Here is a 10,933-nt window from a genome sequence, read left to right as displayed (position 1 = left end):
AATATTTCAGGCCATCCTCCTGTTACAGTAACGATGTGGACCGTCGCACATATACTGAGGTAATGGCCAATTAGAAAGTAGTTTTGGTGCTACTGAATTTGGACAAACCGCAAAAGGTTTTGTATGTGTTGATAAAACTTAACCTGACCATCCTAGGTCTAATACTATTGTACATAGGGCTATACTAGGCCTCGGAATATTTGAGTTTGGTTTTTAGCTTTATTTTCCCGAACTTTGTTATGTGAAATTACCAAATTCCATCTAACTGTCCATTACGTCAATATATGAACAATGGTTCAAATAGTTACTAAAAAGTACTATCTAAACAAGAGGATGGGTTGTAATATTTTCCTTTGATTGTTGTATAGTTCCCTGAAAATGCTTGATTGTCATACCTACATTTGAACCCGTATGTGTGTGTAATATACCTTAACTTTCTCATTAATTAAACTACCCAATTGTCCACTTATGACAATGATATTGTTAATGTCTTTGGCTCCTTGTGATACTTAGTTTCCACCTGTGTCCCTCTTGTTCTTATACTACTCTCATGCTAAATAACCACTTCTTGTCTGCACATAAACAGAGAATTTTGTATATGATGATCATGTCTCCACTTGCTCTACTCCCTTCCAGTAACGTGACGTCTAACTCCTTTAGTCTTGCCTCGGGACTCATACCTCTCAGTTCTGTGATTAGTCTGGTGGCATGCCTCTGAACTATCCCCAGCTTCGTATTGGGTTCAACTAGATAAGGACTAAACGCTGGCGCCTCATATTCCAGAATAGGTCTAACATACGTGACCATTCCAGTTCTGAGATATGCAGCACCAGCGTGAAGTCCTTATCTAGTTAAAACGATGCTAGGGGTATGAATGTACTCATTTATTTGAGCATTAAGAGTCGAACTTCAGCTCTTAGACCCCCATTTTTCAACCGCTAGTTATGTAATGTAGTGATCCCCGACATTACTGTCTCATATCTACTTTTGAAGTTATTATAGAATTTGCTTCTACAACATGTTCATTTAGTTCAATACAGTTTCCTAATACTATTACAATAAAAAATGTTTTTCTATGTATATATGGCTCATTTGCCTCAAACTCTCCTTCATGTTCAATTGGTATTTGTGAACATTCGTATCCCCCTCGCGGATACGGGCAGGGCGAGTGGCCTCCTACACGTAAGAGAAAGTGAGGGCTAGACGTGTAGGGCTGGAGGGAAGAAAGCAGGGCACAGAGACATCAGATAACCAGGAAGGAAAGAAAAAGATGCAGAGGTGAGGCGTGAGGGGACGGCAGGGTGAATGTAGCTTGGGGAAAGGTTGCCTCTCCTCATCCCTCGACCTACATTCGTGGCGGCGTGGATTACTCTTGCGTCCTCTTATCTTCATCAGCCCCCACCACCCAACCCCACCCCGCCCACACTGCCTCGGGTGCCAGCCTTCCCTCCTGGCCTCCACACCACGCCCCACACCCATGACGTCTGGTGTGCATCACCCTGTGCACATGCAACTCTGCCCTGATCCTGAGTGCACCGCCCCGTGCTCCTGCAGTACCGTGAATGATGTAAACATTGAGCGGATGCGGCAACACCGCCGCTGCCCAAGTCACACAACACTTTCCTTGTATATTAGCCGCTGATAACTTGTAATTGAGTTGGTATCGGGTATTGAACCTCGTTGGGGCTCCACTTGGTCTGTGTTCGTCAGGGGCCAGATTCACGAAAGCACTTGCGAGCGTGTACATCTTTCCTCAATCTTTGACGGCTTTGATTACATTTATTAAACAGTTTACACGCATGAAAACTTCCCATTCAACTGTTGTTATTGTTATAAACAGCCTCCTGGTGCTTCGGAGCTCATTAACTGTTTAATAATTGGAAACAAAGCCGCCAAAGATTGAGAAAAGATGTACAGGTTCGTAAGTGCTTGTGTAAGTGCTATCGTGAATCTGGCCCCTGGCTCGCACCCCTGTTTAGTGGCGTCTGGGGTTTCACATTAATCATTGCAATTCAATTTCTCAATTTATTTATTATGCACCCCATACCCATCCCGTGGGCGGTGGTGGAAAGGTTTACAGAGGCCCATAATCGGTTCAGGAACAGGAACTGAACCCCATAGTTCATTTAACTAAGCAAGTGACAATCTTTGAAGCTAGTTACGTAATTGTTAATGTTACATACCCATGTACATGTGTGTAAATCACGAAAATTAACACGTGAGGAAAAATGTGACAGTGTCAGACCACGGAAGAAGAATTGAAACAGGAATTTCCTTAAGTACTTTCGTATTTAATAATCCTTTTCAAGGTGTATTATTAATATATACAGTATGTGCGAACATGAATAACATTTATACATGTTCGCATATATATATATATATATATATATATATATATATATATATATATATATATATATATATATATATATATATATATATATATATATAATATAGCAGTTATGTGTGTGCTCACCTAGCTGTGCTTACAAGAGTTTAGTTACAACTCTTAGCTACATATTATATTCCTGTGGCTCATTCTAGTATTTCACGTCTTTGACCCCTTTTTCGTGTCCCTTGTCAAATACTCACTGTCATTTCCAGTGAGTATTTTGTATGTGGTGATCATCTCTCCATTATATTTTCTTTGTGTGTTTGACGAGGTGTAGCATATGGACTCCAGACTGGCCTGTCAGTTCTTATCCTCTCCTCGGTCGAGAGCTCTACATTCTGGCTCTTTGTGACAAAGAGCTGGGCTTTTAATATTTTTTTATTTATGCTCGATGATGTGTTTTGTGAGGGTGCATGGAACCGTGCGGTCTACTCTTGTGCAGGCCTCACAAAGATGGTGTATAGTGGCTGAATGATTGCTTGTTCAGGCGCTGCATGTGTGCGTTCTTACGTAGCTCTTGTGCCAGATTTCTTAGTTTATACGCTGTTGTATTTGTGCTTCAAGCTGAAAATGGTGATGAGGGGTTTGGGTGGATAGGGAGAGGGTTGGGTTGCCTAGGTGGGGGATTCTGTGTGTGTGTGTGTTGGTGTGTGTATGAGCTTGAGCGCATTCTTAGGTACATGCGCACATGCACTTATCAATGACTCGGAGGAGTGAAGTCTTACTGTTTGATACCTTAAGGCATTTTTAACTAGCTGAAGGTCCAAGTTGTGATCCCTGTGTGTAGTCTTGGAAGTTGTGGGTATGACTGTTATCCACAACTTCTTCCTTTACAACCCTTCCATCGTAACATAACGGGCGGGGGAATCGCTGCACTGTTTCAAGCGTAGGTTATACACACAATAATAACAATATGTGGATGAGTTCGGGTATGAATTAGGCGCTGCCTCGCGGGCCAATGCTCTGCAACTTCCAGTGTATTGCTATGGTTTTCGACTGACTTTGACCCCTTCCAACTTCGGAACTTCCAATGATGACGTCTTGGCCTGTTTCCTGTCCATTTAATGAGGGTGTTTGTGTCAAGAGCAAGACGAGGAGAGGAGTTCAGTGCCCCAGATCATGCGTCACTGAACTCACTACAGATCGTGGTGAGTAATGTCAGTTGTTGTTGTTGTTGTTATAGATTCAGCTGCTCGGAACAAGTTCCAAGTAGCACGGACTATGGTGAGCCCGTAACTTACCTGGCACAGGAGCGGGGCAAGTAGCACGGGCTATACTGAGCCCGCGTAACGTCATGATGATGATGAAGATTAAGCCGCCCAAAAGGTGGCACGGGCATGAATAGCCCGTAAGTGGTGGCCCTTTTGAGCCATTACCAATATCAATAGATGATACTGGAGATCTGTGGAGGTGCGACTGCACCCTGCGTGACAGGAGATGTCTCCCGTGCCGTAATGTCAGGGATGCTGGGATGTATATAGTAGAGGACTGCCGAATTGAGGAGAGGAGCAACAGGGGTGCCAAGGAGCAACAGGGGTGCCAACATAAAGTGGTTCATGGGTTCACCATCCGGCACCTGGCAGCCTCTTCCATCCCACAAGCTGGTCCACCAGACGCCTCCATCCCTGCCCGAGGCTTATGAAGGCTCGGGCTGGGATGCTGCTCTTGTATCCAGAGTAAGACAGAGATATAGAGGCATCTTCCGATATAGAGATATCGTGTAGGGTCAGCCTACACGCCAACTCCTATGTGCATGGAGCCTATGTGTATGGAGCCGGTCGGCCGAGCGGACAGCACGCTGGACTTGTGATCCTGTGGTCCCGGGTTCCATCTCGGGCGCCGGCAAGAAACAATGGGCAGAGTTTCTTTCACCCTATGCCCCTGTTACCTAGCAGTAAATTAGGTACCTGGGTGTTAGTCATCTATCACGGGCTGTTTCCTGGGGGTGGAGGCCTGGTCGAGGACCGGGCCGCGGGGACACTAAAGCCCCGAAGTCATCTCAAGATAACCATGGGGGGGGATATCCTCAACCCCAGAGGCAATAAGGCAGCAAATTATACTAAACAAATCTTCATGATGCTAATGGTCATAACACACTCTCCAACGGTGGTGTGTGTAGTACTTGTTTAACCTTAGTGTACAATTGTCTCACAGAGGCCGCCACTGGTGGGTGGGGTAGGGGGTGGGGGGTTGTAGTATAAACAGGCTATGAAACCAGTTCACTACAAGTGCAACTGGCTTAGCTTAAGAGAGTCGACATGTGCTCGTTCTCACACCCATTGTCTAAATATATACAACTGTGTACCCAGCTGATCAACACTGCCATTTGCTTTGCTAAGTGAATTTTGGGGTTTAGTTCCTGCGCCCATTATATGCCTCTGTAGCGGGCGAAAACCCTGGGTGGCTGAAAGCAAATTGCAATGTTGATCAGATATGTTGTTGTTTTAGATTTAGCTACTCAGAACAAAAGTTCCAAGTAGCACGGGCTATGGTGAGCCCGTAGTGGACTTACCTGGCACAGGAGCGAGGCTGTGTATCTGTGTTGATCAGATACTTACACAGTTGTATATATTTAGACAATGCTCTCGTGGCCCTGGATGACTTATCCTGCGAGATAGGTCAAGCTGTTGACACTGTGTAACCCTTCACATAGTCTAGGGTACCTTCGTAAAGCACCAGATTAATGCGTTAGTGCTTTGACATTGACGCATCAGTATTTTTTTTTTTGGGGGGGGGGGAGGGGGGCTACTAATGTCTGGATGGCCATGGGACAGTGCCTTACTGTCCTAGTCTCGTCAATGCTAAGTCAACATTTCTGAGTCTCCAATGAGGTCAACTGTGGGCGTGGCATGCCCTAGATGTCAGCCACTCGGAGTAAGACTTGAGTATCCTGACTAAGGATGGTGAGCTCCTATTGGGGGCATGTGGAGATAGTGTGTGACGTCACCTACACTGTGCTTCTAATTGGCGAGATTAGAGTGAGCAGGACTCTGCAGATGTGCTCCTCACTCTCAGGACATCGGAGTGGCAGTGTGGGTGAGACCTTTGGAGGGTGTGGGTTGAGATTGTCCCGTGGGGCCCAAGTATTAGTCCGTCATAGTAGCCAAACATGCCGCAAACCTGGAACAGTGTTCGCTACTGTTTACTGTGAGTATATTGTCCAAATTTATTACTGGTTTGCCTTTTGTATTATCCCGTTTATTTCTGTTTATTGTATCCATCCATCGGTAGTGTATCTCTGGCTCTGTTAATTATCTTTGGTACTACAAGTAACTAAGGTGAATTGTGTGTCATTTTTGTGTAGCCTATCGTAGCCCGCTCAAATCTCCCGCCCTTTTTGATTGTTGCCACAGGAGGCGGCTAGATTATTATGCCCCCCATACTCTTACAGAGAGCGGTAGCGCAAAAAAGATTAGAGCACAAATGGTCTTAATTATAATCACACCTCGGCGGGTATTGTGGCATTTACAATTTCACCTAATCTGTAAACATTATAATGACAGCTCGTAAGAAACTGTTTGCACTGCAACATCTATGAATTTACAATAAATTAGTATAAACTGAAGGTAAATCTTTTGGTAATACGTAAAATAATTTTCAATTGACAGGCTAGTAGAAGAGGAATTAAGTTTATTAAGGCATAAATACACACAAAGGGATGAGGTAGCTCAAGCTATTCTCACTATTTTCGATACAACGTGATCATATATAAATAGACACATCACAATCAACATATTACCGAACATTGTGAGTGACAAACATATACATTTTGTTCCCCTTTACACATGCAGTTTGTCACCAAATGGAATGCATTAGGCAGTGATGTGGTGGAGGCTGACTCCATACACAGTTTCAAGTGTAGATATGATAGAGCCCAGTAGGCTCAGGAATCTGTACATCTGTTGATTGAGGGTTGAGAGGCGGGACCAAAGAGTCAGAGCTCAACCCCCGCAAGCACAATTAGGCGAGACGTACACTCAAATTGAGACGTACACTCAAATTGAGTGTACACTCAATACTCAATACATTGAGACGTACACTCAAATAGTTTTATAAACGTGCAAGGCGACGCTTTACTTTTACACACAATGGTATGTCGGTATGATATGGTTGGTACCATCAGTTGGTATTGGTGGGTTGGTACCACCAGGATCGTCGTCCTTTTCCCAGGAAATCCATTCATCCGTCTCTGAATTTGCGGTGGAATTCCGGGTAGTGGTATTCTTTCTTCAGTATATTAAGGTCAGGGACACGGGTAAGGCCACCATCTGGTCAGCATTTGGTCCGGGAGACATCTCCCGTCACGCAGGGTGCAGTCGCGCCTCCACAGAGCTCCAGTATCAGCTCTTGATACTGGTAATGGCTCAAAAGGGCCACCACTTACGGGCTATTCATGCCCGTGCCACCTCTTGGGTGGCTTAATCTTCATCAATCTTCATCAATCAATCGGGTAAGGCCACCTCCATGTAAGGGCACATGGAGGTGGCGTGGATGTATGGAGGTACGGGGGTTTTTGTTGACGACCTTCGTGGTGATTGGTCCTGTTATATTGGTGGGTCGGTTGTCGGCTGGTGCTGCCGTTGAACTCGTTGGGCGCAATGGACATGTGTCGTTATTTTGTCGTCTTGTTCGTCGTCGGTCGCAAGGCCGTCAACGTCGGTGTCGGCTCTGGAGCGCCTCCTTCGGTTGTCGGAGTTACGGGTGGTTCGTAACTCCGACAAGCGACACCAGGAGTGGTTTGAGAGTTGGGGGTCGATTGATTGATAAAGATTAAGCCACCCAATAGGTGGCACGGGCATGAATAGCCCGTAAGAGAACGTCGGTCATTTGACTAAATATCATTCGACCGACTTTGGGGGTCGGTCATTTGACTAAATATAAAGCGTCAGCTGTGAATGATGAGCAATATGGATAGTTCTAGCCCTGATGTTGGCAGTTGTGTAACCGGGACAATTTTGGCACTGTGGTCCTCTGCCTGTCCTCTACCTGTCCTCGGCCAGCCCTCTGCACAGAATGCACCGCAATATTTACGGTATGGTCAATATAGCGTCAACATTTCCGGTGCTTTAGTCAAATTAAAAGTACCATAATATTGACGCTCCTCAGACTAATGAGCATCGACCAAGATAGTGTAGGTAAGTTGTCTGGCTTTGAGCTCATTTGGCTAGGCAAAACCACTTCAGATTTGATGCTTGTCAGATCGCGAGGACGTTTTGGCTGTTGTTGTTATAGATTCAGCACGGGCTATGGTGAGCCCGTAGTGGACTTACTTAGCACAGGAGCGGGGCTCGACGTTTTGGCGTTAAAACAATGTCGAAACACACTAACACGTCCTAAACCAGATAACGGGTGCAATGTATTCAGACAAGCAAGATATAATTTTTTCAAGACGAACTGTTGCAATCCTTCCCGATATCAGTTGCTTGAAATATACTGGAAAAGAATGAGTCAACTGAACACAACTGATTCACTCTTAGTAAATCCATGTTGTGAATCCTTTATTAATCTACATTATTGAAGATGGAAACAAATGACTTTTGCGATGGTGGATTCAAGCAATTTTCTTAAGAGAGACGTTAAGCTAATTGGACGATAGTTCGACATAAGTGATCTATCTATCATTCGTAAAACTCGGCACCACATTAGCAACCCTCCACGACTCTATGATACTCTACAAGACTAATGATTTAATAAATGCGCCAGCAAGGGCAAGGACTCGCTGTAAACTATTCTTTACATGAACAAATCCACAAGGGCCGTGACGAGGATTTGAACCTACGCCCGGGAGCATCCCAGACGCTGCCTTAATCGACTGAGCTACGACATGGTCAAAAGAGTTGAAACCGAAGTTACTGTGGATTTGTTCATTTGATGCATCACACTATTGTGATGTGTGTGTGTTTATTCTTTACATTCTTTAAGAACCCAATACTTCGTCTGGCCCTAGGCTTCGTCTGACCCTAGGCTTCGTCTGGTCCTAGGCTTCGTCTGGCCCTAGGCTTCGTCTGGCCCTAGGCTTCGTCTGGCCCTAGGCTTCGTCTGGCCCTAGGCTTCGTCTGGCCCTAGGCTTCGTCTGGCCCTAGGCTTCGTCTCGCCCTAGGCTTCGTCTGGCCCTAGGCTGCGTCTGGCCCTAGGCTGCGTCTGGCCCTAGGCTTCGTCTGGCCCTAGGCTTCGTCTGGCCCTAGGCTTCGTCTCGCCCTAGGCTTCGTCTGGCCCTAGGCTGCGTCTGGCCCTAGGCTGCGTCTGGCCCTAGGCTTCGTCTGGCCCTAGGCTTCGTCTGGCCCTAGGCTTCGTCTCGCCCTAGGCTTCGTCTGGCCCTAGGCTGCGTCTGGCCCTAGGCTTCGTCTGGCCCTTGTTTGGCTTCAAATTTTATATTTGTTTAATAACTTTATCTTTGACTATTAATATAAAGAAAATTGTTGTTTTAGGTTGAGTGAGCAATTTTATCTGGTGGATAAACCGGGTATTACGATAAGATATATAACCTTGCACTCCCTCCGTGTTGAAGAGTGGGGAGGGCCGGGGACATCTTTAGCTGGTAATCTCGGGCTCCCCGTTGATTAATGTATATAGAAACACTGAGATAAGGACTGTTCCTGAGCAAATAGCCTGGATGTGTCACAAAGGAAAGGTTGATGATATTCTTGAGAGATATAAGAATTTTGCACCAAGACTGTAATATTTTGTTGAATTATCCGTATAACTAGGTCATAAAAGTATTTGTGTACGTCTGATACCATACTACTTGTGAAGGAGGAAATGTACATGTTTATCTCTCAGAATGTTTGGTAACAGGTTTATTGTTTGTGATGTGTGTCTATGTATGTATTAACACGTTGTACTGAACGGGGTGAGAATAGCTTGAGCTACCTCATCCCTTTGTGTGTATTTTACCTCAATAAACTTATTTCAATTTCAATTTCAATCTCGGGCTCAAGTCGGGGTAAATATTTCCTGGGTGTAGCCCGGCCACCAGGTCACCACAGGTAATGTACAGGTTCAGGGAGGGGGGGGGGAGTGGGAGTGGTTTGCCTATCAGTGTCTAGGGAAAATGTGGTCTAGCTCTTTAAGCCCGGCTTACTGGCCTTGTTGTACCTGCTGCGTAATAATTAACCTATTCTAAGGTTCGAATTCAGTGTCGAGTCTGGCCTTAAAGTTGTATCTGGCGATGGCTTTTACAACATCGTCTCTCGGAGCATTCCACTTGATGCCGACCCGTACTGATAGGCTCCACTTGATGCCGACCCGTACTGATAGGCTCCACTTGATGCCCACCCGTACTGATAGGCTCCACTTGATGCCGACCCGTACTGATAGGCTCCACTTGATGCCGACCCGTACTGATAGGCTCCACTTGATGCCCACCCGTACTGATAGGCTCCACTTGATGCCCACCCGTACTGATAGGCTCCACTTGATGCCGACCCGTACTGATAGGCTCCACTTGATGCCGACCCGTACTGATAGGCTCCACTTGATGCCGACCCGTACTGATAGGCTCCACTTGATGCCGACCCGTACTGCATGCATCAGTTGTCACGTAGGAACACTTACTTCCTCGAGCTCACTCCCCGCGGACTCCATTGCAGGACATATCTACTCATTAAATTGGATAAGTTTAGATTTAGGAAAGACTTGGGTAAATACTGGTTCGGTAACAGGGTTGTTGATTTGTGGAACCAATTACCGCGTAACGTGGTGGAGGTGGGATCCCTCGATTGTTTCAAGCACGGGTTGGACATGTATATGAGTGGTATGGGGGGGGGGGGTTATAGATAGGAGCTGCCTCGTATGGGCCAATAGGCCTTCTGCAGTTACCTTTGTTCTTATGTTCTTATGTTCTTAACAACGGGTGAACAAACTGTACATTCATGACACTCATAGATTGTGCCCAACGACCTCTGGTGGAGAGGCCTGGTAGCAACAACACACACAAGTTATTCTCCTGCACGAGGGCTACATGACGCCACATTATAAAATAAATGAGCGGATACTGATGAGGAATGTAAAAACAGAAGAGGGCTGCAGAAAGTTATAGGAGAACCTAGATAAACTCCAGGAGTAGTCAAACAAATGGTTGCTGGAATTTAATCCCAACAAGTGTAAGGTAATGAAGAGTGGAAAAGGTAGAGGAGAAACCAAAAGGCATCTACAGCACACTAACACGAGAGGCACATATATACATGATAACATCGGCAGCGTATGAGACGCTGGCAAATATAAGAACATCGCTTAGATTTCACCTGCCGTGAAATTTTCCACCTTGATTAGGTTACGTGTCCTCGCATTTATTAATTACCAGCAGTCTTTCACGACAGTAAAACATTCAACTATTCCACATGTATCTCTATCATGACCTGTTGGAAGACTGAATAATATCACATATCACATTAATATGTGATATGTGATATTATATCAAATGGTTATCAAATGTGATATTCGTATTATCACATTCGATAACCTCTATTGATTCCCGTCATACAAAGTTGTCAGCGGTCAGATCCTGCACACACACACACACACACACACACACACACACAC

Source organism: Procambarus clarkii, chromosome 47 (assembly GCF_040958095.1).
Source record: "Procambarus clarkii isolate CNS0578487 chromosome 47, FALCON_Pclarkii_2.0, whole genome shotgun sequence".
NCBI lineage: Eukaryota > Metazoa > Arthropoda > Malacostraca > Decapoda > Cambaridae > Procambarus > Procambarus clarkii.
This window is presented reverse-complemented; position numbering follows the sequence as displayed.